At 53.7% G+C, this 27,887-nt stretch overlaps 1 non-coding gene across 1 annotated transcript; it reads right to left on the bottom strand.

Annotated features, from left to right (window-relative positions):
• Positions 1-6,001: 6,001 nt before the first annotated feature.
• TRNAS-CGA (transfer RNA serine (anticodon CGA)) lies at positions 6,002-6,083 on the bottom strand. The gene has a single exon. It is a non-coding gene; the product is annotated as a tRNA-Ser (tRNA).
• Positions 6,084-27,887: the final 21,804 nt, after the last annotated feature.

Genomic DNA, 27,887 nt, shown 5'->3' with positions numbered 1-27,887 from the left:
GATCTGGGGGCAGAGCAGGAACCGTGCAGAGACCGAGTGGTGGGGCTGGGGCGGGAGCAGTCCGGAGGTGGATGCGGTGAGCAGCTGGGGAGAGCGAGGGGGACCCTGGGCAGCGGGCCCCGCACAGGGAGACGTCTCAGCCCAGAGGCTCTGCAGGCCAGGCTTGGATCGTAACCCCGACAGGGCGGGGGCGACACTGGGCAGAAGGGTCCTGCCACTTCGAGCCTGAGAGCGTGTGGCCACCACCAGAGCAAGCGTCCGACCCGCAGCATCCCTGCAGCACGGCCAGGGCCAGAGAAGGGGCCTGGGACTTACAAGGAGCAGACTGTGAACTGCCCTGACGTTCCAGAGACGCTGTTTGTGATGTTCCCTGCCACAGAGCGGGGTGATGCGTTTCCTTTCACGTTTCCCATTATTCCTTATTCTTTTTAAAATTAATTGTTGATTAAATAACTTGCATTTTCTTTAAATTGTATGTACTGGTCAGTGGGTCAGGGAAGCGCCCAGTGCAGAGAGTACCCCAGAGTGGGGACACCCTAGCCCCTGTCCTAGGTGACCACCGCAGGGTTGGGGGTCGAGCCCCCCAGGACTCCTGGGCCCAGCCTTGTTGGGGTTACGAGGACTCTGCCAGACAGGAGAGTGGGAGGGGAGTCCTCGAGGGCAGGGAGCCCACTGGGTAAAGGCAGTGGGAGCGAGGACTCAGATCCTTTCGCTAGTCCACTTCACCGGGGTCGTGCAGAAGCCAGGAAATTTCCCCACAAGAGCGGGACTATTCCCCCGCTTACAGGAAGAAGGAGGTGCCTGAAAGTAGGACCCACAAAACCCAGCGTGCGAGGCATCTCCACACCGACGCTAACGAACAGGAAAGGCCGATGGGAGGGGTGTGCCCTGAGCCCCACCCCTCTCTGGATCTCAGGTTACGAGGTCTGGCTTGGAGAGAGGTACCTCCCCTGGCTCCCTCCCGCCCAGCTTTCCCCCACCCCCTGCCCTACCCTGCCCTGCCCCGGCCGTACCTGGTTCCAGCCCGGCCCTGCCGCGGGGTGGGACCAATACTGCTGCCAATGCCATCCCGAGGGGGGTGCGGGCCCGGGGCAAACCCCCCTCTGCCCCAGACCCCGCCCCACTCCACCCCTTCCCCCAAGACCCTGCCTCCTTCCGCCCCTGAAGCAGCAAGATTAATCCCATACATTGGATTAATTGTGACTTATTTGCCAGATTTGAAAAGAGACCAAAAGGACCTGAGTCTCCTCGCTGTCGATAGCCCCCCGCTTGGTCAACCAGCACTGAGACGCTGAGGGGCGGATGGCTGAGAGGTCTCACCAGAGGTCCCACAGGACGGCCCAGGTCACCATCAGAGCGGATCGCTCTCAGATCCAGACCCACCTCTTTGTGAGGACCTCCCGCGATGAGAGCAACCCCCCCCCTTGCCCACCCTCCACACACACACCCCTCCTTGGTAGAGAGAGGGAAACAGGGAAAAAAGAAGCAAGAGAAGAGGAGAAAGGAGGGAGGAAAGAGGAAAAGGGAAACCAAAAAGCATAAACCCCAAGGTCCCCAATGTTTCCAAGCATCAAAGTGCTCGGTAGGAAATCAAATTCTGCCCCCTTAAGCCAGTGTTTTCTGTGCTGAGAATTCTGCCTGCAGCAGGTGCATCAGACCCAAAATGTTCCAAACCTCTCGGAGCCTCCGACCTTGTCCAAGGGAAGTTCGTTTAAGGGCACAACCATGGGTAGGAAAGGAGAAAACTCCACAGAGGCTCCTCCTCATGCTATGACGTGAATCCTAATTCTCTCCCCGTCCTCGAGGGGAGACCTGGCGAAGGAGACGTGCGGCTGCAAAGCCGGGGGGGTCTCAGCGACTGCCCTGGCCCTGCACCTCGGCCCTGCCCCGCTGAAGTCGGGGTCTCTCTGTGAGGTCACCCCCTCCCCACCACCTTTGCCCAATGGGCTGAGGTCCTGCAAAAGGCCTTTGTGATGTCACTGCCCCCCCTATCCCTCCCCTCCCAGCTGATGTCCTGCCCCTGCCCAGCCTCTGTGGAGCTTGGAGTTGTTGCCCCCGGATCTCCGCACTCAATGACTGGTGAGTCGGGGGATGGAGCCGGCTATAAATAAAATACCAGTTTTTCATAAATTAGTCGACTTAAGGCCAGAAGGGACCATTGGAGCATCTAATATGACGCCCTGCATCTCCCAGCCCTCCTGTGTATCACAAGAGCTGCTTTTTGATGAAAGCACCTTCCCGAAAGGCATCTAGTCTTCACTGGAAGACATCAAGAGATGGAGAATCCATCACTTCTCTTGGCAGTTTGTTCCAGTGATGAGTCGCCCTCCCTCTTACAAATCTCTGCCTTGTTCTAAGGAGAATTTTTCTGATTTCTACTTCCAGACATTTGTTCTTGTTTTGCCTTTCTTTGCAAGACTAAAGAGCCCTTTAAATACTTGGTGTTTTCTCTCAGCGAAGGCACTTGCAGGCTGCCATCAGCTCACCTCTCCATCTTTCTAAAACCTAAACAGACTGAGTTTTTCAATCCCTCCTTATAAGTCTTCTCCATCCCTCAATGTGGCTCTTTTCTGCACCCTCTCCAGTTTTTTTAACATTATTTTTGAAATGTGGACACCAGAACGGGATGCAGTATTCCAGTGTCAGTCTCACCACTGCTGAATCACCTCCCTTTCCATCCTCTCTTTATCTATCCATGGATGGCGTCACGGACTCACAGGACTTGTGCTCTCTCTCAGCCTCGTACAGTCCTTGGGAGGAACCCCCTTCAGCGTGACAGCCCTTCTCGGACATCCACTCTCTCGAGGGTTAAGCCGTAGGCCCTTCCGCCTCCTGGAACCCCTCTTCTCTGAGCCTTGAGCATGCCTGTCTGCCGTGGGCCCCCTCAGGGAGTCCCCTCACTCTGGACCCCTGGGGCCTCTACTCCCAGAGGGAAGAACGCAACCCCGATCCCGAGACTGCCGTGACTCTCAGCCAGCGTAAAAGAGAGGGGTTTATTGAGCATCTGAACACAGCACAGGAAACTCTCAGGGCCTCAGGCCTAACCTCCCTCAGCACAGTCCATCTAGGTCTCTCCTGCACCCGTGTGGGCTCTGGCTGTTTTCTCTCCCCAGTCCAGAAGCCCCCTCTTTCCAGCTAAGCATCAGATATCACCTTCCCACAAGCCTGTGTCCTTTGTCTTCTGTCCCAGGTGAACAGGCTGCCTGGGTCTCCTCTATCTCAGCCTCTCCTCTCCTCCCTCTTTTCTTTCCCCCTGGCTGGAAGCAGTCACCGGGTCTTCTCTCCTCAGCCCATTGTCCTACTACTGGCCCGACCTGGCTGTGACTTCCAAGCTGGGCCTCCCGCTCACCAGTCGCTGGGGTATCCATTCTCCAGGCCTTTGCCTGAGGGCCCAACTGACAGGCGAGATCACCGCTGGTCCTCTGTAACAACAAACGACATCTCCCACCAGTGCCACCTCGTTAAACAAACAGCACCCAGGGAAACTGAGTCCCACATGCGGCATGCAAACCATTGAAAAACCAAGAAAATCCCCCCGTCATCACCGATGGCTTTGGCCCTGTTCCCCACAGCATCGCACCGGGAGCGGATGTTGAGCGGCTTGCCCGGTATGACACCTAAATCCTTGACAGAGTCACGGCTTCCCGGAGTACAGTTCCCCCTCGGTGGCCTGCCTGCTCTGTCCTGCTGCCCCCTCCCACTGCGCCAAGAGGGGACCTGGTGACTGGAGCTGCTGTGGTTGTGTGAGAGCGCCGGGCTGAGAGACCAAAGGGCACCTCCGTTCTGGAACAGAGGGGTCTGGCCGGTAGGCGCAATCGCCCCCGGTTTGGGGCACAGAAGGGGCTGTGGCTGGCAGCAGCTTGAAGCCCGTCCCCCAGCTGCGCTAGGCACTGTTTGAATGAATGCAACGTCCGTGTTACATACGGGCTCCGGGTGCTCGGTCGGAAGCACTGAACTGCCTCAGAGTTCTCTGTTTGCAAGGTCGGTGCCAGGAGATTAGAGAGACAAGGCAGGGAGGGGATCTCTTTCATTCTCCAACTTCTGCTGGGGAGAGACCAGCCTTCGAGCTCCGCAGAGCTCGTCCTCAGGCCCTGGTCTCTCTCCCCAACAGAAGCGGGTCCAATAAACTATATGACCTTCCCGGCCTGGTCTCTCGGTGTTTTCTGCTCCCACGGGCGTGGCTGGGAAGGGCCACAGGGCTCAGCAGGCTCAGGGAGAAACCTCAGCCCCACTGGAGACAGGAGGGGAACAAACCTCACAATCCGTGTGGTCACTGCAGGTCTGTGCATCTGCCCACTCCTCCCTCAGTGGCAGTCTGTGGGGGAGGTCTAGGGTGGCCAGAGGTCCCGATTTTAGAGGCACAGTCCCGATTTTTGGGTCTTTTTCTTATATAGGCTCCGATTACCTCCCACCCCCGTCCCGATTTTTCACATTTGCTGTCTGGTCACCCGAGGGAGGTCTGGCAGCCCCCTCCCCAGCCACAGTCCGTGTGTGCCCAGCAGTCTGTGCATGTCACAGCAGCCCCCCGCTCACTCCCACTTGGAGCCCAGATCGGGGAGGGCTGGGCCTCTGGTTTGTTTGATCCCTGAAGGGTTTTCTGGGCACTAACTGGGACCCCAAGTTTCTCCTAATTTGAGGAAATCCCTGTGAAAACTCACCTTTTCCGGGGGTCTGTTTCACACCCTCCGCCAGAGTCGTTCCCCATTCTTTCTCCAGTTCAGCTGGCAGCAGGTCTCGTGCGAGGGGCGGGGGAGAGCTGAGATTTCAGGCTGCCGTGTTGTGGCGGGATTGCTGCGATTAACTGGCTGAATGTGCTAATTCTGAGGACGAAACAGGGAAAGGGGCAGAGATCGAGAGTCAGGGAGTGAAATGGAGAAAATACAGGAAGCATTTCTAGCAAGGATGAAGTGCAATGACCAGAATCCAGAATATTCTCTGCACCCCTTGTCTAACTCTGGGCCCGATTCTCTTCCGCATTGACGGCCCTTTCCCTGTCTCCGGCCGTGTCTGGAGGGCTTTATGCCCTGTCCAGCCCCTTCACACTGCCAGGAAGGGAGAGGTGTGATGGAATCTTAGCCCAAAGAAGAACCAGGCCCTGTGTCACCTTCATGCTGGGTTTCAGATGACCCCGAGAAGTTGGGGGGCCACCGGCGCCTAGAGCATGGCCCTGCCACAGAGGCCCCGCCCCTGGTCATCCTCTTCCCCCGAGGCCCCGCCCACCCACTGTTCACTCCTCTGGCCCCCGAGGTCCCCCTACCTGCCCCTCGCTCCTCTCCGCCTCTTCCCCCAAGACTCCATTCACCCCCTGCTTGCTCCTCTCTGCCCCTTTCCCTGAAGGGGGGCTACCGGGGGGCCATGGGGCCAGGCACCCGTCCCTTTTCTCTGTCTTCGGTGAGCGGGGGGCAGTGGGGTCCTTGGGGAAGGAGGTGGAGCAGGACAGGAAGAGGCACGAGAAGACAGGGCTGCGGGGGAAAAGGCCGAGGGGGGGTGGGGCGCAGGTTTTGGGGGAAGAGGCGGAGGGGGGATGGGAAGAGGCAGAGCAAGAGCAGGGCATCGGGCTAAGAGGCAGAGGGGAGCGGGGTGCAGGCGGGGCCCCCACTTCTCTGGAGCTTCACTTCTGGCCCTCGAAAGATGACCACGGGCCCACGGGCCTCCGGAGGGGAGACCCGCCCCACATCCCCAGCGTTTCCCCCCCGCATGGACGGCCTTTTGGGGGAGGCTCAGCCTCCCCTGGCCTCTTATACGGGCTGCCCGTGCTCAGCTCCTTCCACGCGCTGGAGAGGAGCAGCACCCAGGGGTGGGGCTGAGCCGGGGGGTGCTGGGTGAGGGGCAGAGGCCTCAGGAGCTGAGACCGCAGGGACACAGTGTGAGGCACCATCCCAGGCATCCCCATGAAAGGAGCAGAACAGGGTTTCCTTGGGGTGGGGAGCGTATGGAGAGCGTCCCAGGGTCGGTGGAGATGTATTGCCCTGGTGAGCAAGTGTGGCTAAAACACAGGCCTTGCTGTGAGCAGGATTTGAACCTGCGCAGGGAAACCCGATTGGATTTCGAGTCCAACGCCTTAACCGCTCGGTCCTCACAGCCGTGAGTGACGTGACCCCCTCAGGCCCGAGAAACTGGTAAATAATCACAGTGCCCAGGCCTGAAGTCCTCTGAAACACAGAATTCAAACAGGAAACCTGGCTCCCAAAGCAGAGGGGGATTTGGGGTTCTCATTGCTAAGCCATGTGGTTAAACATCAAACCAACCCCCTCCCGTGGGGCCTGTAATTGTTTAAAGATAGGGACATGGAGACAGGGAGAGGTTCACTGACCTGCAACTGGACCGAGATCAACTCCCCTCAAACCAGCTCATTCCTCACCGGTTTCTGAATGGTCATCACGTCCTACAGACGTTTGCTCACTCCTGCCCTGGGCAGAAGAGAACCCCAGTGCCCTGGAGGTGACAGGCCCGGACTGTGTCCCCGGAGTCCCGGGGCATCGTCCCTGCCCTGAGGCTGTGGCTGCACTGGGGAGTTTCTGTTTTGGGTGGGCAGGGGCCAGTGAGGCTCAAGCCAGCTCCGACGTCGGGGTCTGGGGAGGGTATGCTACTTCCACCCCCTGACTCACCTCAGCAGGCCACCCGCCTGTCTGGACTTGGGGGGCCTACCACCAAAAATTCTAACTCAAAGGTGGGGGGGCTCAGCTCAAAAAGTTTGAGGGGCAGGGAGAGGGACAGCTAGGGGCTGTGTGTGGGCAGAGGGTAGCTCAGGGTGCAGGGAGACTCCTACGGGCTGTGCATGGGGGTGTGCAGGGGGTAGCTCAGGGTGCAGTGAGGGGGGTAGCTAGGGGCTGTGTCTGGGCAGAGGGTAGCTCAGGGTGCAGGGAGACTCCTAGGGGCTGTGCATAGGGGTGTGCAGGGGGGTAGCTCAGGGTGCAGGGAGGGGGGTAGCTAGGGGCTGTATCTGGGCAGAGGGTAGCTCAGGGTGCAGGGAGGAGGTAGCTAGGGGCTGTGTCTGGGCAGAGGGTAGCTCAGGGTGCAGGGAGGAGGTAGCTAGGGTCTGTGTGCTCTCAGGGCTCCCCTGCGGTCCCTGTACCCTGAGGGCTCTGCCAGCCACAAAGCAGCCGGGTCCCCCCGCCCAGGCAGCTCTTACCAGCTGCATGAGCAAAGGGGAGCAGCTTCAACCCCCTGCAGCAGCAGGAGACGAGGCAACGCTGCGGCTGCCTGCTCCATGGCACCAGTCAGAGCAGCAGCTGTCCCACGCTGCCGGACTCTGACTTCCCACCTCCGACCTAGCAAGGGGGTGGAGAGAGGAGGTGGTGGAGGGGGGGTGTGGAGCTACCCCAGGACTGCCCTGCTCTTGCACTGTAGTTTGGGGGGGGGGTGTAACACCCCTGTGTTCCCCCAACTCTGCCCATGGGCTCAGGGCTTCTGGCCCTTGGGGAGCACCGGGGCTCGGGGCTCCAGAATTCAGCCCTGCTGCTCCCGGCTTCAGCTCTGCGGGAGGTGCTCGGGTTCGGGCTTTGGATTTTAGCCACGGGGCCCTGCGGCCCCCCGAAAGGGTTCATGGACCCCCAGTGGGCCACGAACCCCCTGTTGAGAACCGCTGGTCTAGAAAACATGATCTACGAGGAAAGGTTGAAAGAACTGGGTTCGTTTAATCTGGAGAAGAGAAGACTGAGAGGGGACATGAGAACAGTTTTCAAGTACATAAAAGGTTGTTACAAGGAGGAGGGAGAAAAATTGTTCTTGTGAATCTCTGAGGACAGGACAAGAAGCAATGGGCTGAAATTGCAGCATGGGAGGTTAGGTTGGACGTTAGGAAAAACTTCCTGCCAGCATAGTTAAGCACTGGAACAAATTACCTTGGGAGGTTGTGGAATCTCTGTCATTGTAGGTTCTTAGCAGGATCGACAGTCACCGCTCAGGGATGGTCTAGATGAGGGGTAGTCAATTATTTTTTGTCAAGGTCCAAATTCTTCATCAATGTACAGTCAGGGGCCAGACTGCAGAGAAAATCATTTACAAAAATAATAATAATGACAATATATAAATAAAAAGTTTCTGGGGTCTGTTCAAAAGCGTCTGGCAATCCGGATTTGGCCCGTGGTTCGCCTGTTGACAGCCCCTGGTCTAGATAATATAGGAGAATTACGGAGACCTCGGGAATGGAGGTTATTCGTAACTTTGCCCAAGCCGTTATGGGCTGCTCCTCAGGGCGGAGTGCTCGGAACGGGGGCTCACACTCTGCAGCGGCTGCCCGGCAAGTTTCTGATTCTAGCCCCCTGACTGCAAGGGTGATGCGTGAGGCACCCGGGGGTGCTTTGGCACCAGTGGGTGCGCAGTGCAGGCTGGGGCCCTTTCAAACGCAGCCGCTCCTCCAGAGCGCGGCAGGCGGGCAGGAGTTCGGGCTCCAGCAGCTCACGCTCTCGGCCAGGTTTCAGCAGCAGCTCAGGGAGCTTCTTTCCTGGACTGAGACTAAGGTTGCAGGCTTGTCCCCCTCCCAGCCAGAGGCGGGAAACGGCCCCTGTGGCTAGTGCAGACCCCAGCACTCCTTCTCGGGAGCTCACAGCTGTGCCTGTGAACCTCAGCGTCTTCACCTGTACGTGGCTGGCCTTCCGCGTGGCAAGTGGTGGGTGGGGTGGGGACAGGCAGCCCCGATGTGCCTAACTTGACGATGCAGTGCCGGCACAGCATGGTATTTGTTGGGTTTTTTTGTTTTTCGTCTCCGCTGCTGCCTGACTGCGTACTTCTGGGTCCACGTGGTGTCTGGTTGACGGGTCCGTCTGTAACTCTGGTGTTCGTATTTTTGAGGTTCTACTGTACTTAGTCCTGCCTTGAGTGCAGGGGACGGGACTAGGACGGTCCTTCCGGTTCTGTGATTCCATGGAAAGGACTAATGTGGGTTTTTTGATCTGACCTCCGGCATTACACCAACAATATGATTTTACCCAGTAATTCCCGGAGAATTCAAAGGATAAGAGAGAAGGATAAGGATAAGAGAACACAAAGGATCCACTGATCAAGTTCCAGATCTCAGCTGTATAGTGGTGTGCAGTGAGCCCCTGTGCAGCTGAGCTCCTTGGCAGTAGGAAGTATGCATCCCCTGTCAGTGCTCCTTAAATGCTACTCCACGTCTTTGCAGTCCAAGACTAGGTCTTTTAAGAAAGAATGCTCCACAGCCACCAAGAAGGGGCCAGGCTTTACCTGAGAGCTAGGTTCATACTGAAACCTGCCTCTGTCAGACATCTTTTACTTCCAAAATCTTCTACTGGACGATCTAGGCATATAAGCATCACTCCTGATCCCTTCCCAGAACCCCACCCCTGAATGCTACATGCACGTAAAGCAAATGTTGACAGATTATCTGTTTTGGTCAGGAGCCAGAAACATAGCTAATACTCTGACTCTGTGCAGCTCTCTCCAGAAAACCATGGCAAGAGAGTTTATTTGTAAATGGGAAGAAATAATTGCATTTTTAAAGTTCTTTGGGACAGTGATAAAAGTCATTTTAGACATGCAAAGTATTATGAACTTGGCATTCTCACACTTAGATGCTTCTGTAGGCTGTACTCATTGCACACACTGAGGGCTCCTGGCTGCCCTCCATTCCCCTCCCCCCATGTGCCACCCTCCCATCCTCTCTATTTCACAGATTCCCTGCATCTGCTCACCCCTCTTTCATGTCACAGGCTCTGTCCCATGTTTCTTCATCTCCCCTAGGCTGGGGCTCTGTGTGCCCTCCGACCTTCCCCTACCACACAGAACTTCTGTATGCCTCCTCTCCCCAGGCCAGGGTCCCCTTTTCTCCCCACCATTATTTCTTTTCTTTCTGTCTGAGAGATAAGTCATTGGGGGTGTCACCATTTTAAAATTATTTTGGGAAGATGATTGTTCATCTTTGTAGTTGAGATTCCTCCAACATGGGAGTGACTGTTGAGTGTAGGACCTCTCTTCGTTCAGCCAGTTATTACTAGACAATGTTGCCTCCCCTAATTATCAAAGCTTTACTACTGGGTCACCTGTCTTTATTGGCAGTAACATTCTAATTAATATTTACTCCATTTTACTGTATGGTGATTGCCCAACCACTGTCTAACTCTTGCTTTGGTATAACTCGATTAAAGGGATGATCAACAATTTATTTCTGAATACTCCCTTGAGCTTGATCATGCAGTCCTTTTGGGAGAGGGATGCAGAGATCCAGCTTTATAAACCAGACTTCTCTGTCTTTTATTCCTGTAACACTAGAAATAATTTTGTTTTTTAAACAGGAGAATAAACCATCCCTCATTCAGACTGGTCCTGAAGCAACCCTGCAGACCCACCTCCTTGTATTTGAGGCCGAGAAATCCAGAAAAGAAAACCGTGTTGTGTGTTTAGAAATGAGAAAGGAACTCATCCCGAAGCCTACATACAAATGAACTTTTCAATTTGAGGAGACAGAATAAAAACTGGTCCCAGTTACCAGGGAAATCATGTCTTGTTTATACTAATCTGGAATATATATGGGGATGGGCACTACATAAAATCAAATTTTGCATACTACAAATCTGTAAAATGCAAAGGTGTGTTTAATAGAATTTTCTATATCGTTTCATTAATTTTTTTAGATAAAGAAAAAATATTAAAAATCATCAGTATTTTCTTCTGTCTTGGTTTCCTTTAAAGGACACGAAGCTTATTCTTCCAGCAGCACTTCACTTAACCCTTAAGTGCACTCTGACCTGAGAAACCAGCAGTTAGGAGGTACAATGGCAAAGGTTTTGACAGCATGGAAGTAAGTTTAAATCAGCATTTCTCGCATGCGGCTACCAGGGACTTTTTGTGCAGGCCTAACAGCCTCCTGGGCAGCGGTGGAGAGGCCAAAGCATCAGCCTCTCCCCTTCCCTCCCTGTTGCTCCTGCATGAGCCACCATGCACCGCCTCTGGAGACAGGTGGGGCACAATGCTGCAGGAGCCAGGTGAGTTCTTGACTCACCTGTGGGGTGGGCAGGGCACGTTGGGGCTTGGGCTTCAGCCCTGGGTGAGAACCTGGCCGCAGGGCTTCAGCTGCACGGCTCGAGCCCCGGGCTCTGACCCAGGCTCCGGCCACGTGTCCTTGGCCCTGGGCGCTAACCCCTGGCTGTGCAGCAACAAGTGCTGGCTCCGGGCTCTGGCACCGACCCCCAGCCCTAACCCCGCTCCCTAACCCCAGCCCCAGCCCCAGCCCCAGGGTGGTGGGTGTTGATCCACAGCTCCAGCTGCGCAGCAGCAGCCACCAACCCTGGGCTCCAGCCGCTCACTCTGGACCCTGGGGGTGCTGCCTCCCAGCTCCAGCCATATGGCAGCAGGGCTCACCATTCTCCCCGACGCCTCCCCTAACCCCCATTTATCGCCCCCAGCCCCCACTGCCTTCCCTGGTTCCACCTCTATCCCCCCCATTGCCCCAGACCCCTGCTGCCTCCCTCTCCAAACCCGGGGCTTGCTGAGAAAAGCGAAACAAAGAAACATGCAAGTATCACTTTTCACAGCACGCTTACTAGCTGCCTGGGAGGCTGTGAAAAGTGATACTTGTATGTTTGTTAATATCACTTTTCACAAACTCCCAGCTAGCTACTAAGGGTGCTGCGAAAAGCAATATTCAACATACAAATATAATTTTTCGTATTATTTTTGAGTCTGAAAAAACCCTACATAAATAAATTACAATGATTTGGACACGTGTATGTGCATATTTATTTGTTTTTCCTACAGTTAAGTATTTTAGGGAAAAGCGTCAGTGCGGCCACCAGCAAGAATTGGTGGTCACAGTCCGAGGCCACCAAAAAATGTGTTCTGAGAACCCCTGGTTTAAATGTACTAATAGGCAAAATCCAAACCAGCCATGTCTGCCTGAACCTTTTCAGGCAGGACTTCAGGTATCACGCAAAAGATCTTATTTTTCTTTGGTTCCATGTATACATTTGCTCAGATTTTACTTCTCCATTAAAAATGGAACCAATTCCCAGCTGCCTGTCAAGTGAGAGCCGGCTGAGATTCCATGGTTCTCCCTGCACCCTTATGGGTCTGGTGCCAAGGGAGCACCACATAGGCCTGCAGTGAATCTCAAGTGCCTCTAACTTGTCTAGCTCTTCTCAGCCATTTCTCTTGCTGTGAGCTGCCCTCCTTTTGAGCCCCACCAACTTCCTCACATGCAGGAACAGCAGCAGATTGCCATCTTGGAGCAACAGCTGAGGAAGGCGACTTTTCTGTCAGCACTAGAGTGGTCTATTGTATTGTGCTCTTCTTAAATAAGCAGGATACTGTGATCGTCCAGTGAGCGTGTCTCAGCTTTGTTACGTCAAGTGCTTTAAAAGGGGTGATGTGCTGCACTGTAGGGGCTGAGAAAGATCTCATGGGCTCCCCATCATCAATTCTGAGATTTGCACTGATTGGCATTAAGACTTTTGGGGTGATGGTTCTATGACTCAAACTCAGTGGCTTTGTTTGGTCTACCAGAGTCTGAGGTTGGTGATCTTCGGGGATGGTACAAGCCTTACCTAAGACATTTAAGCGAGTCAGAATGTGGAAGGAAGACGATAGAATGAATGATGTGCGAGTTCCTCCAAGTAACAGGGATAGCCGTCTGCCTCTGAACATAGCTCAATGTTTATTGTGCTTATCATGCTGGAATATGAATGGCTGCTATGGGTGGCTGATAATCTATGAACACCATGTAGTAATTCCTGGATTTTTAAATTATTGTTTTAGCTGAACGCATGTATAATGTTTGATCAAATACTGTTCAGGGAGAAAGGTATACAAACATCCAAGTATTTGCTATGTTTAGAGTGGTCATGTTCTGTGGGATACCTTCTGGAAGAACAGTAGTGTGGTTAAGTAATTCGTGTCACATTCTGTGCTGCACCCCTGCACCGAAAAAAGGATTTTCTGCTGCTTACACTATTTGCAGCTTCATTGGGTGAAAATAAAGAAGCAACAGTGGCCAGGTCTGAGTGCCCCTCCTCTAACAAAAATCTTGAAATAGTTCACTGCAAAATTAAAAACCAACTGTGGCTTGTCTTAAGTAATGGTAAGGTGACGTTTAGAAGGAAGCCTACAGGTGCATCCTCACCTGTTCGTTGATCCAGCACAACTTCCTATACATTAGACTCTTACGACAGTCAGTAACGCTCTCTCTACCTCCACAATAGAGCTCTTTAGAAAACGGGAGTTTGTATTCAGTTTGTATGAATGCTGTAATCTGGAAGGCCCAGATCCACAAAGGTATTTTGGTTCTTGACTTCCATTGGATTTCAGTGGAATTTAGGAGCCTAAATTTTACCTTTGTGGATCGGGGCCTAAGTAATTGCAGTTTGACAAACATGAAAGATGAATAATTTGTGCAAAATAAGAAGTAATTAACAAATGAGGACAATCAGAATCCTTGTCTGAGGACTCCTAAAGCCTCAAAATACGTTCTTATGAAATAATTCACATCCACTATCATTTCTTTGCCTGTAGTAAAGATATTGTCCTTTTTAGTTGGCACACTGTTCTGATCGTTGTCTGTACAGTAATCTTTTGAGTCATTCAGTTCAGTTAGATGTTATCAGTCACCTGGAGTTTCTTCCTCAGAAGCTGTTATGGCTTTCAAGGCTCTTCTCTTCCTTAATCTTTCTGCATTTGTGATTGTCATAGGATGCAATGGGAAAAATCCAGAAAGACCTGAAAGAAAGACTATTTATGTTTATAGCTGGAGTTGCAATATGACTGTTCTAGACTCACAGATTCAAAGGCTAGAAGGGAGCGCTGTGATTATCTCGTCTGACATCCTATATAACACATGCTATAGATCTTCCCCAAAATAATTCTTAGCGTATATATTTCAGAAAAACATCCAATCTCAAGTTAAATTGTCAGTGATGGAGAATTCACGACAACCCTGGGTCAACTGTTCCAATAGTTAATGAGACTTTTAAGAAGTGAGAGTAATTGTCTCTCTCACCAACCCTCTAGTGGCTTGAAGTGCCTTTTACTGCTGTCTCGGCCAGCTCAGTGTCTCCATAAATGAGACCCGTTCCCATTTCCTCAAAAAGAACAGGAGTACTTGTGACACCTTAGAGACTAAGAAATGATAGCGCATCTTAATTAGCCTCTTACAGTTTGTATGGCAACTCCCACCTTTTCATGATTCTCTGTATGTGTATAGATCTTCTTACTATATGTTCCATTCTATTCATCTGATGAAGTGAGCTGTAGCCCACGAAAGCTTATGCTCAAATGAATTTGTTAGTCTCTAAGGTGCCACAAGTCCTCCCGTTCTTTTTCCGGAGACAGACTAACAAGGCTGCTACTCTGAAACATCCCATTTCCTGTGGCCAAAAGAAGGGTGATTGCATATATACACAGTCTCAAGAATTCATGCAAAGAAATGAAGAAAGAGTCTTTGGTACTCCAAGTATGCGGAGGATCACCAAGGAAAACCTATTGTCTTTTAAGAGAAATAAGCAAATAGTTCAGATTGAAAAACACATTGAGTTACCTAGAAGTTTTTCAACCGGTTTTGTGACATGTGCTCCACAACCAATCCAGTGTTTGATTCTCTCGATGTTCAAGCCAACAAGCTTTTCATTGTGGCTATTTGGGAGTGGGTCATAGCAGCCCACTTGCTCCAAATACTTGCTGTCCCGTGCTCGCTTGTTATATGCGGCCACTATACGGAAGAAGGGTCTGTTGGCACAACCACCAAGAGCCAATCGGATAGCTACGTGTCCTCCATGATAATTTTTCATAAGGTGATGAGCTGAAGGGAAGATCAACAGGTGTCACAATAGATTTGATTATAAACAGATGTGTATAGACGTCGAGCCAAAAAATTCCAAAGGCCTTAGAGAAAAGCTTGGTTTCATTTAAAAATCAATAAAACTGCTGTAACCTTCCCTTACACAGCAACAGTAGATTATTCTTCATGATGGAATCAAAGTCTGTACCTTGCCAGGAGACTGAGGTCTTAAAGCAATTTATTTACAATAAAGATGACAGATTTGCTCTACCAACCCTTAAGAGAGTTCAGCGGTGAAGGCTGCACATTCTCCACTAACTGTGATTGATTTAGAGGGATGCAGAACCTGGGGTCTGCCAGTACAACATGGTGTGCACGCAACCCCTAACAAGCCCTGTCTGCACTTACCAAGGTGCACCATGATGACCCTTGAAAGCACCTGAAAGAGGAAAAAGACCATGAATGAATCCCCTGCCACTCCCAAACACAGAACAAGGGGCTAGCCCACTGCAGCTGTGCCGCTGTAAATGCTATAGGGTAGACATAGCCTTAACTGACAGAGATGAGACCCTGAAAGTTATACACCGGACCCTCGCTAGAACACGTGTCTATATAATACAAATTCTGATAGAACGTGGTTGCGGATCCCAAATTTAGTAACGGTCATTAACTTTCATTGTAACGCGGTCCCCGCTGTAACGCAGTACCCGCTAGAATGCGGGATCTGGCATGGATCCCAAATCACACATTCTAGTGAGGGTCCAGTGTAGTTTGAAAATCCTGAGGGAAACATGGGAGTTTAGTTGCAAGCCCTGCCCTGGCCCCTGTAGATTCTGTCTCTCATGACCTGTTCACCATGGCCATCCTGGGAATGGAAGTTTCAAAGCACCTGCCCCCACTCCCACTTTTATGCTTTGGGGTTTAGGTAACTTTCAACCTCTTAGGAGCACAGGCAAAAAGAAAAGAATGGTTTTCCCCCTGGCAGCCCTGCTAGGCATCAGCCTCACTGCCGCACCCTGCTTGCTTTTCTGTTTCAACAGCTTTGTTGCTAGGGCAATGCCAACGAGTGCCACATGAGTACATAAAATCACTTGTCATTTTAAGGTAAGAATTAGTTTCCCCATTACATTGGTGTTCTGAGGATTTGGTATTATTTTATATATGTACGTTAAGGCTGTCAATCACAGTTATCTCACACGATTAACTCAAAAAAATCAATCGCGATTAATCACACTTATAACAATGGAATACCAATTGAAATTTATTAAATATTTTTTGATACATTTTCAATACTGATTTCAATTACAACACAGAATACAAAGTGCAGAGTGCTCACTTTATATTATTATTTTTTATTACAAATATATGCCCTGTAAAAATGATAAAACACAAGAAATAGTATTTTTCAATTCACCTCATACAAGTACTGAAGTGCAAACTCTTTATTGTGAAAGTGTAACAAATGCAGTTGGGTTTTTTTTGGTTGCATAACTGCACTCAAAAACAAAACAGTTTAAAACTTTAGAGCCTACCAGTCCACTCAGTCCTACTTCTTATTCTGCCAATCGCTAAGACAAAAGTTTGTTTACAACTGACGGGAGATACTGTTGCCTGCTTCTTATTTACAATGTCACCTGAAAGTGAGAACAGGCGTTCGCATGGCACTTTTGTAGCCGGCGTTGCAAGATATGCCAGATATGCTAAACATTCGTATGCCCCTTCATGCTTCGGCCACCATTCCAGAGGACATACTTCCATGCTGATGATGCTCGTTAAAAAAATAATACATCAATTAAATTTGTGACTGTACTCCTTGGGGGGAGAACTGTAGGTCTCCTGCTCTATTTTACCTGCATTCTGCATATGTTTCATGTTATTGCAGTCTTGGATGATGACCCAGCACATATTCGTTTTAAGAACACTTTCACAGCAGATTTGACAAAACACAAAGAAGGTACCAATGTGAGATTTCTAAAAACAGCGACAGCGCTCGGCCCAAGGTTTAAGAATCTGAAGTGCCGTCCAAAGTCTGAGAGGGACAAGGTGTGGAGCATGCTTTTAGAAGTCTTAAAAGAGCAACACTCCGATGTGGAAACTACAGAACCCAAACCACCAAAAGAGAAAATCAGCCTTCTGCTGGAGGCATCCGACTCAGATGATGAAAATGAACACGTGTCATCGGTCCGCACTGCTTTGGATCTTTATCGAGCAGAACCCGTCATCAGCACGGAGGCATATCCTCTGGAATGGTGGTTGAAGCATGAAGGGACATATGAATCTTTAGCGCACCTGGCATGTAAATAACTTGCAACACTAGCTACAGCAGTGCCATGCGAACTCCTGCTCTCACTTTCAGGTGACACTGTAAACAAGAAGCGGCAGCATTATCTCCTGGAAATTGTAACTACCCTTGCTTGTCTGAGCGATTGGCTGACCAAGAAGTAGGACTGAGGGGACTTGTGGGCTCTAAAATTTTACACTGTTTTATTTTTGAATGTAGGGTTGCTGTTTTTTTACATAATTCTACATTTGTAAGTTCAACTTTTATGGGAAAGAGATTGCACTACAGTACGGGTATGAGGTGAGCTGAAAAACATAATGTTTTTGTTTTTACAGCGCAAATATTTGTAATCAAAAATAAATATAAAGTGAGGACTGTACACTTTGTATTGTGTTGTGATTGAAATTAATATACTGGAAGATGTAAGCATGCCACATATTTAAGTAAATGGTATTCTAGCGTTGTACAACCGCGCGCTTAATGGTGATTTTTTTTAATCGCTTGACAGCCCCAGTGTGTGTGTGTGGGCACACACTATGAAATTTACTGGATTGGGTTGCAGGAATTGTTATTCTTGGCTATTAACTAGTTCAGGGAATCCTCAAATCTTGCGCTAATTGCCCGCGGTTTAAGAAATAGCCGCGAACTCCCGGTTCACAGGACGCGTGTGTGTGTGTGTGTGTGGGGGGGTGTCTCTGTCTCAGGGTCTCTGTGTCTGTGGGGGGGTCTCTGTGGGGGGGTCTCTGTCTCTCTGTCTCGTGTGTGTGTGGGGGGGTCTCTGTGGGGGGGGTCTCTGTCTCAGGGTCTCTGTGTCTGTGGGTGTGTGCGGGGGGGGTCTCTGTGGGTGTGGGGGGTCTCTCTGTGGGTCTCTGGGTGTGGGCGGGGGGGGGTCGGGAATTCAAAGCCGCTGGTTTTATGCTGCGGCCCCCCCGCCGGCCCCGGTTCCCCCCGGCCCCCCCGCCAGCTCAGGGCGCCCCGGAGCCCGGCCCCGCTCGCGGCTACCTGCGCGGAGGGCGGCGCTGGAGGCCCGGCCGGGCTCCTCCCCCGGCTCCCGCGCACGCCGGCTGAACCGCCCCGGATCCGGCCTCACAGGCCGCCGCAGCGGGGTCGAGTCCCGCCGGCGCCAGACTCGCGAGCAGACCCGCGGCGGGGGGGGGCGGAGCCGGGCCCTGCGGGTGACCCGCCATGTCCCATCGGGCATTGCGGGGCGCACGCCGCGGCTGCGGCCCGACCCGGCCGTCCCGCGCTCCGGGCGAGGCCGCTCGGCGCCGGGCTCCCTGGCTCCGCCCCCCCCGCAGCCCCCCCCGCGAGCACCGGGCGCCCGCCGCCGGCCGCGGAGCGGACTCGCCTGGGTGGCCGCAGGCCCTGGGGTGCCGGGGGGACTTCCGGTCGCTGCCCCCGGGTCTGTGAACGCGCGGACCGGGGCCCGGACCCCGCCGGACCCCCCGGACCGGGCCCGCCGGAGGCCTCGCGACGCCCGCGGGCGGGGGGGCGCGGCAGGTCTCCCGGGGCGGGCGGGCTGCCGGGGGCGGGCGGGCCCGTCCGTCGGGGCCGCGGGTCTCCCGCTGCGCCGGGCTGGGCCGGGAAAAGCCTCGGGCGTCGGGCCGCCCTGACGCCGGCCGGGCCCGTCCCGGGCGGGGCCGCGGCTCCCCGGCTCCCGGGCTCCCGGCCGGGGTCCCCTGCGCACCCCGCGGCGCGGCCTGAGGCGGCCGGGCCGGGGCCGGCCCGGGAGGCGATGCCGCGCCCCCGCCCGGGCCGCTGGCGCCCGCCGAGACGGGGCAGGGCGGCCCGCCCCAGGGAGCCGGCCGGGGCCCAGCCGCGGGCAGAGCCGGGTGGGTCGGAGGGGCGGGCTGCTGGCGGCGGGGAGCCGGCCCGGCTCGGGGGACAGCGGGCTCCGGGGCTGGCCCAGCCGGACCTGCCCGTCCCCGTGGTCACTGGGCCCTGGCCGCACCCTGCTCCGGACAGGCCGGGACCGGGGGAGCCGGTTACTTCTTATTCCGGTCCCGATTTCTCGGTCGGGGCAGCGTCAAGGTCCAGACTTCAGAGAAAACAATAAACACCAAGAACAATCTTGATCAGAATAAAACAATAAAAAGATTTCAGGATCTGCTGGAAAGCAGCTGGTGGCCCAGATTTGGCCCACGGTCTGCCCGTTGACTGCCCGTGTAATAACCCCCCCTGCTCTCACAATGCTGGTTGAGAGTCACTCCAGGGGAAGGAAGTGGGGGTACATGGCTCCCTGGGGGCCTACAAGTCTCCCTTGGGTGTCCCACTCAGGTGGACTTGCTGACGTGAAGCAGGGGTGCTGAAGGATCTGGGATTCAGAGTCAGGAGGCGGTGAAGCCAGGTGACTTTCCTCACTGGAAAAAGTGTGATCTTAAGGGGTTGCCACACTAAAGAGCTCCTCCCAGGGACCGTTCAAGAGCACCAGACCTATGGCAGGGAAACCGCCTGGAGAAGGGGATTTTCCAAAGGGCTGAAGCAGGTTTGGCAAGTCCATAGGAGTTAGGTGCTTTGGAGGTTCCCAGCAGACACCTAAATACCATTGAAAGTGTGGCCCAAGGTGCTTAAACACTAGGGCCCTGATGCTCGGCTGGTGTCAGTCAGGGAGGCTGAGAATCCGTGATAATGTCTCCTGTAAACCAGGAGCATCAGCCCCTGCGCTCAGATAGCCAGGGAGAGAGCAGGAGACAGCACTGGGCGCACAGATTCATGACTGAATTATCTGCTCTCCTGAAATCTTCCCCTTTGGGCTCTGCTCTGAGCAGCCAGGGAAGCTGGGACCCCAAGGGCTCTCCCAGGATCTGGGCCCCTCTGGGCTGGGCAGTCACAGTGCTCTGAATGGTTTCAGAGTAACAGCCGTGTTAGTCTGTATTCGCAGAAAGAAAAGGAGTACTTGTGGCACCTTAGAGACTAACCAATTTATTTGAGCATAAGCTTTCGTGAGTTACAGCTCACTTCATCGGATGCATGCTGTGGAAAGTGTAGAAGATCTTTTTATATACACACAAAAAGCATGAAAAAATACCTCCTCCCACCCCACTCTCCTGCTGGTAATAGCTTATCTAAAGTGACCACTCTCCTTACAATGTGTATGATAATCAAGGTGGGCCATTTCCAGGATAAATCCAGGGTTTAACAAGAACGTCTGAGGGGGCGGGGGGGTTAGGAAAAAACAAGGGGAAATAGGCTACCTTGCATAATGACTAAGCCACTTCCAGTCTCTATTCAAGCCTAAGTTAACTGTATCCAATTTGCAAATGAATTCCAATTCAACAGTCTCTCGCTGGAGTCTGGATTTGAAGTTTTTTTGTTGTAAAATAGCGACTTTCATGTCTGTAATCGCGTGGCCAGAGAGATTGAAGTGTTCTCCGACTGGTTTATGAATGTTATAATTCTTGACATCTGATTTGTGTCTATTTATTCTTGTACATAGAGCCTGTCCAGTTTGACCAATGTACATGGCAGAGGGGCATTGCTGGCACATGATGGCATATATCACATTGGTGGATGTGCAGGTGAACGAGCCTCTGATAGTGTGGCTCTGATCCACGAGTAATACGGGCACACACGAACTGATAATAACCCAACCTGCTGGGCCAAATCCCTCCCCCTGCCCTGCTCGAATACAATGAGAGAAACCCTCGGCAGCGCCCCTTACCCAGGAATCCCGTCACAGCCTCCTGGAGATTGTTCTCTCGAGGGAAGTCCTGGTTCTTTTTTCCAGCTCAGGGGACTCGGGCACCGGATGCGGAGACGTAGCCTTCTCATCCCTGCAGAGTCACGAGCGTGTTTATTCCTCCCATTCCTTTGCTCTAAGTTCCTGCCCCCCAGAGCCAGATGGGGAGTGGGTGGGAGCTGGGCCACAGGCAGGGCTAACGGGGCCGTGACCTCTGCTGCCCAGGGAATTTACTGCCTGCACAATCTGCCGGGGCCGGCCTGGAGACTGGGGGCCTCTCTCCATCCAGAGAGAAAACCCAGCCCAGGCAGGGCCAGCTCCCCTCACACCCGGCCCAGCCCCACGTTCCCTACAAGGGCCTGGAGGGGCTTCTCCCAGGGATGAGAGAGGGGCCCATTCTCCATGCCCAGCTTCTTCTCAGCTTCTCCTCTTAGCCTCCAAGGGGCCTGGTCACTCCCCATGGGGTGGGGGTTCTGGGACTGAGACACTGCCCCACGAGGGCCTGGGCTGGGACACTCAGCTCTTTCCCCACAGGCCCTTGGGGCCCCCTCACACGGGACAGGCTCTGGGCCATGACAGAGCTGGGGCCAGGTCCCAGCTGGGCCCTGGGGGTGACAGGCTCTCAGCCCCATTAATGATCCCCCAAGCCAGCCTGGTCCCAGGGAGCGTTCTCCAGCCCAGAGCTGTGGGGCACTCCCCTTCCCAGGGTGGGTCACACAGACACAGCGGCAGCAGCCCCAGGGCTATGGGGATGGAGGGGGGCTGGATCCAGAGGGTGAGACCGTCCCACGTTCGGGATGCTGGGTCTGCTGCCTGGGCTCTGAGCCCTGGTCTACACTAGGACTTTAGGTCTCATTTAGCAGCGGAGACGTAGCCTTCTCATCCCTGCAGAGTCACGAGCGTGTTTATTTCTCCCATTCCTTTGCTCTAAGTTCCTGCCCCCCCAGAGCCAGATGGGGAGTGGGTGGGAGCTGGGCCACAGGCAGGGCTAACGGGGCCGTGACCTCTGCTGCCCAGGGAATTTACTGCCTGCACAATCTGCCGGGGCCGGCCTGGAGACTGGGGGCCTCTCTCCATCCAGAGAGAAAACCCAGCCCAGGCAGGGCCAGCTCCCCTCACACCTGGCCCAGCCCCACGTTCCCTACAAGGGCCTGGAGGGGCTTCTCCCAGGGATGAGAGAGGGGCCCATTCTCCATGCCCAGCTTCTTCTCAGCTTCTCCTCTTAGCCTCCAAGGGGCCTGGTCACTCCCCATGGGGTGGGGGTTCTGGGACCGAGACACTGCCCCACGAGGGCCTGGGCTGGGACACTCAGCTCTGTGGGGCACTCCCCTTCCCAGGGTGGGTCACACAGACACAGCGGCAGCAGCACCAGGGCTATGGGGATGGAGGGGGGCTGGATCCAGAGGGTGAGACCGTCCCACGTTCGGGATGCTGGGTCTGCTGCCTGGGCTCTGAGCCCTGGTCTACACTAGGACTTTAGGTCTCATTTAGCAGCTTTAAATCGATGTAAACCTGCACCCGTCCACACGATGAAGCCCTTTATTTCGACTTAAAGGGCTCTTAAAATCGATTTCCTTACTCCACCCCTGAGAAGTGGATTAGCGCTTAAATCGGCCTTGCCGGGTTGAATTTGGGGTACTGTGGACACAATTCGACGGTATTGGCCTCCGGGAGCTATCCCAGAGTGCTCCATTGTGACTGCTCTGGACAGCACTCTCAACTCGGATGCACGAGTGTTTGCCGTTGCTCTGACGCAGGGAGGGGCGACTGACGACACGGCTCACAGGGTTGGCTTACAGGGAGCTAAAATCAACAAAGGGGGTGGCTTTACATCAAGGAGTATTTCAGGCAGGACTTCACGGAGGGTTCCAATAAGAAATGGTGCACCGAAGTTATTGTTCTTATTGGAACAAGGAGGTTAGTCTGGCCTCTGCTTGATACATGGCTAGATTTACCTCGCTGCACCTTCTCTGTGCGTGACTGCAGTGTGACCTAGAGGAATGAGTCCCCTAGATGGGGGGGGTGTGTGTTTGCAAATGAGTACAAAACAAATCTGGTCTATTTCTTGTTTTGATCCACTCCATCTATCTTTTACATCTTTGGCTGGCAGCAGACGGTGCAGAAGGACTGCAAGCCATCCACATCTCATGGCTGCTCGGCAGAAGATGGTACAATAGGACTGCTAGCCATCCACATCTCATGGCTGCTCGGCAGAAGACGGTGCAATAGGACTGCTAGCAATCCGTATCGCCTGCCTGCTCACCATAAGATGGTTCAATAGGATTGACTGCAGGACTAAAGAGAATGACCGGATCAAGTCACTCCAAATTTAGTCCCTGCGCCCATGTCTGCCGAGGCGCTCCTGATCAACCTCACAGAGGCGACCAGGAGCACCTCGGACACGACGATGACAGCTACCAGTCCTATTGCACTGTCTGCTGCCCCAAGGCAATGGGTTGCTGCTGCTGTGTAGCAATGCCGTACCGCGTCTGCCAGCACCCAAGAGACGTACGGTGACGGTGAGCTGCGCGGGCTCCACGCTTGCCGTGGTCTGGCGTCTGCACAGGTAACTCAGGAAAAAAGGCGCGAAACGATTGTCTGCCGTTGCTTTCATGGAGGGAGGGAGGGAACGGGGGCCTGACGACATGTACCCAGAACCACCCGCGACAATGTTTTAGCCCCATCAGGCACTGGGATCTCAACCCAGAATTCCAATGGGCAGCGGAGACTGCGGGAACTGTGGGATAGCCACCCACAGTGCAACGCTCCGGAAGTCGACGCTAGCCTCGGTACTGTGGAAGCTCTCCGCCGAGTCAATGCACTTAATGCACTTAGAGCATTTTCTCTGGGGACACACACACTCGACTATATAAAACCGATTTCTAAAAAACCGACTTCCATAAATTCGACCTAATTTCGTAGTGTAGACATACCCTGAGTCTTTCCCAGCACAACGAGGCGTGGGGGCAGACGGAGCCCGGATGTATCTGCTCACAGCACTTCTGACACCCTAGAGGGGAAGGAGAGACAGAGCAGAGAGTCAGTGCCCATGGCCCAGCCGGCCCCCTGCCCCAGAGGGGTCACTCTGCTCCCCCAGCCCCGGCCCCACAGGCTGCTCCCCCAGCGGGGTGGAGCACTGAAGGGCTGTGCTAGTGGGCGCAGAGCCCCGTTCACACCAGATGTTCCGCAGGGACGGGACGGCCGGGTCCTCTGTGCTGAGCCCAGGGCTGGAACAGCCTTTCACCAGCCTTCCCCCACCTCCCCGACAGCCCAAACTCCTGTCTCTCTGCAGCCCTGGGCCCCTGGCCCTGCAGACGCCCCGGGCCGTGCTCCCTGCACTGAGTTACCCTGTCAGCCCGAGTGACTCAGGGGCCGTCTCCTCCCTGCACTGGGCTCTGGGCGCATTGACACTGTCTCACCTGCAGCAATTCCAGCACCGGCTGCTGACGCTTCCCCTCCAGCTCTGTGATCAGGGCGCTGAGCCGGGAAATCTCCTCACCCAGGTGGGTGGCATTTTCCTCCCTCCTCCTCCCAATCGCCTCGTCCAGCTCTCCCAGCCGGGCCAGGAGGAGGCACTCCTGTTCAGCCAGAAACTGGCGCAGCCCCTCGCACTTGGACACCACCAGCGGCCGCTCCACTTCCGTCTGCCTCTGGGGTGCACAGAGAGACGCAGGGGCAGGGCAGGGACACGGGGAGAGCGGGTGTCATGGGAAATGGGACAAAGCCTTGTCCGGGCACCACAGAGCCTTTCATTCAATATCTTTGCCAGAGTCACTGTGGCTACACTAGAGCTTTTGCTAGTATAAAAATGTGACCCAAAATCACCAACCCCCAGCCCGTCCCCATCACTGTCCCAGCACCAGAGTGAAGTGCAGACCAGGCCGTGGCAAATGGTGCTTCCCAAACTGCCCAGTGGCATCACTGGAACGTCTGACACTCGAACCCTGGGATCAGCAAAAGTCTCCCCCGCTCCGCCCCGACCCCTGCCACATCTGTGTCTGTTCAGTGTTTCACTGGCCTCTCCCTCTGGCCCCCACTCCCAGTGCTAGAGAGACAGAGCCAGAGGCTGCTCCCAGCTACCCTGGTGTAAACCCACTGACCCCAGTGGGAACTAACACCAGGGTCCCAGAGGAGTCTGACCCTGACCCCACTGACTTCGGTGGGGTCACTCCTGATGTACACCAGGTACCTGAGAGCAGAGCTGCCCTGCACTGGTTACAATGACCCTGACCTGTCTCCCTGTAGCGACCCTGGAAACCCTTTAACCTTCTGAATGACCCAGACCCCAAGCAGCGCAGAGACCCCCTGCTGCTGTCGCTGACACCCCTGTGCAAAGCGGCCGGGCAGGGCAGGGCACCTACCAGGAGCCTCTCACTCTCCTTGTCCCAGTCAGATTTCAGGCCCAGGAGCTCTTCTGTCTCCTCCCACAGATGCTGCAGGCGGCTCAGGATTTGCTCCTGCAAACAGACAATGGCTCGGGGGGCTGGTTTGGGGTCACTGGTTTGTGCCCAGCGATAACTGAGCAGAGTGAGGCTGTGGGAGCAGGTCCCCCTTCTCCAACCCTCTGAAAAAGTGACCTCAGCTCCAAGGTAGCTCCCCGGCAGAGCTGCTGGGCCTGGCCCACTCCGCCCCAGCACCATCATCTCCAGGCGGTTTCCCTGCCATAGGTCTGGTGCTCTTGAACAGTCCCTGGGAGGAGCTCTTTAGTGTGGCAACCCCCTTAAGGTCACACTTTTTCCAATGAGGAAAGTCACCTGACTTCACCGCCTCCTGACTCTGAATCCCAGAGCCTTCAACACCCCTGCTTCACATCAGCAAGTCCACCTGAGTTGGATACCCAAGGGAGACTTGTAGGCCCCCAGGGAGCCATGTACCCCCACTTTCTTACCCTGGAGTGACTCTCAACCAGCATTGTGAAAGCAGGGGGGGTTATTACAGGGGCAGTCAACAGGCAGACCGCGGGCCAAATCTGGACCACCAGCTGCTTTCCAGCAGATCCTGAAATCTTTTTATTATTTGATTATGATCATGATTGTTATTATTTTTTATTATTTTCTCTGAAGTCTGGACCTTGACTATGCCTTGACCAAGAAATTTGGACCTTTATAAAAAATAATTGACTCTCCCTGTTTTTTGACATGTCTGGAACACAGCGCAGACAGTGCTTAGTGAACACAGAGAACGGAAAGGTCCATCTGGGTCAGTCCCGGAGCCCTCTGTCCCCTCTGTCGTCCGAGCCCACAAGCTGCTCTCCTGCCTCCAGATGCCCACACTTAGAACCCCAGCCCAGTCCTTTGTCCTCCTGCTGGGCACACTTGGCTGGCTTCCCATGGAGGGTGGGCCGTCCATGGTCATTTATTGTTTGGTGCCCAATGTCCAGGCAATTGGAATGGCCATTGTCTTCTGGGACACTCCATGGGCATGGGGCCCCAGGCAGCCAGCTGTCCCTCATGCCTGTATCTCTGGGTCTCTACAAGTAACACCTTTCCCCCCTCCCCTCACCTACTTAACCATGGGTAAGGCTAAGATTTTGTCCGGGATATTTTTAGTAACAGTCACGGCAGGTCACGGGCAATAAAGAAAAATTCACAGAAGCCCGTGACCTGTCCATGGGAAGTTCAGCTGCGGGGTCCCCACATCGCTCACAGTGGCTGGGCAGCTGTGGGGGCTCGCTTGGAGCTACGAGCTGAAGTCACAGAGGTCTCTGGAAGTCACGGATTCCCCCACTGCAACTTGAGACCATTACTCCTTGTCCTGTCCTCTTCTACCACTGAGAATAGTCTAGAACCATCCTCTCTGGAACCACCTCTCAGGTAGTTGAAAGCAGCTATCAAATCCCCCCTCATTCTTCTCTTCTGCGACTAAACAATCCCAGTTCCCTCAGCCTCTCCTCATAAGTCATGTGTTCCAGACCCCTAATCATTTTTGTTGCCCTTCGCTGGACTCTCTCCAATTTATCCACGTCCTTCTTGTAGTGTGGGGCCCAAAACTGGACACAATACTCCAGATGAGGCCTCACCAATGTCAAATAGAGGGGAACGATCACGTCCCTCGATCTGCTCGCTATGCCCCTACTTATACATCCCAAAATGCCATTGGCCTTCTTGGCTACAAGGGCACACTGCTGACTCATATCCAGCTTCTCGTCCACTGTAACCCCTTGGTCCTTTTCCGCAGAACTGCTGCCTAGCCATTCGGTCCCTAGTCTGTAGCTGTGCACTGGGTTCTTCCGTCCTAAGTGCAGGACCCTGCATTTATCCTTATTGAACCTCATCAGGTTTCTTTTGGCCCAATCCTCCAATTTGTCCAGGTCCCTCTGTATCCTATCTCTGCCCTCCAACGTATCTACCACTCCTCCCAGTTTAGTATCATCCGCAAATTTGCTGAGAGTGCAATCCACACCATCCTCCAGATCATTTATGAAGATATTGAACAAAACCGGCCCCAGGACCGACCCCTGGGGCACTCCACTTGACACCGGCTGCCAACTAGACATGGAGCCATTGATCACTACCCGTTGAGCCCGACAATCTAGCCAACTTTCTACCCACCTTAAAGTACATTCATCCAGCCCATACTTCTTTAACTTGCTGACAAGAATACTGTGGGAGACAGTGTCAAAAGCTTTGCTAAAGTCAAGAAACAATACATCCACTGCTTTCCCTTCATCCACAGAATCAGTAATCTCATCATAGAAGGCGATTAGATTAGTCAGGCAAGACCTTCCCTTGGTGAATCCATGCTGACTGTTCCTGATCACTTTCCTCTCGTCTAAGTGCTTCAGGATTGATTCCTTGAGGACCTGCTCCATGATTTTTCCGGGGACTGAGGTGAGGCTGACTGGCCTGTAGTTCCCAGGATCCTCCTTCTTCCCTTTTTTAAAGATTGGCACTACCTTAGCCTTTTTCCAGTCATCTGGGACTTCCCCCATTCGCCACGAGTTTTCAAAGATAATGGCCAATGGCTCTGCAATCACATCCGCCAATTCCTTCAGCACTCTCGGATGCAACTCGTCCGGCCCCATGGACTTGTGCACGTCCAGCTTTTCTAAATAGTCCCTAACCACCTCTTTCTCCACAGAGGGCTGGCCATCTACTCCCCATGTTGCGATGCCCAGCGCAGCAGTCTGGGAGCTGTCCTTGTTAGTGAAGACAGAAGCAAAAAAAGCATTGAGCACATTAGCTTTTTCCACATCCTCTGTC

This window comes from Natator depressus, chromosome 11 (assembly GCF_965152275.1).
Source record: "Natator depressus isolate rNatDep1 chromosome 11, rNatDep2.hap1, whole genome shotgun sequence".
NCBI lineage: Eukaryota > Metazoa > Chordata > Testudines > Cheloniidae > Natator > Natator depressus.
Note: the sequence above shows the minus strand (reverse complement) of the source record. Positions and strands in the feature narration are given on the sequence as shown.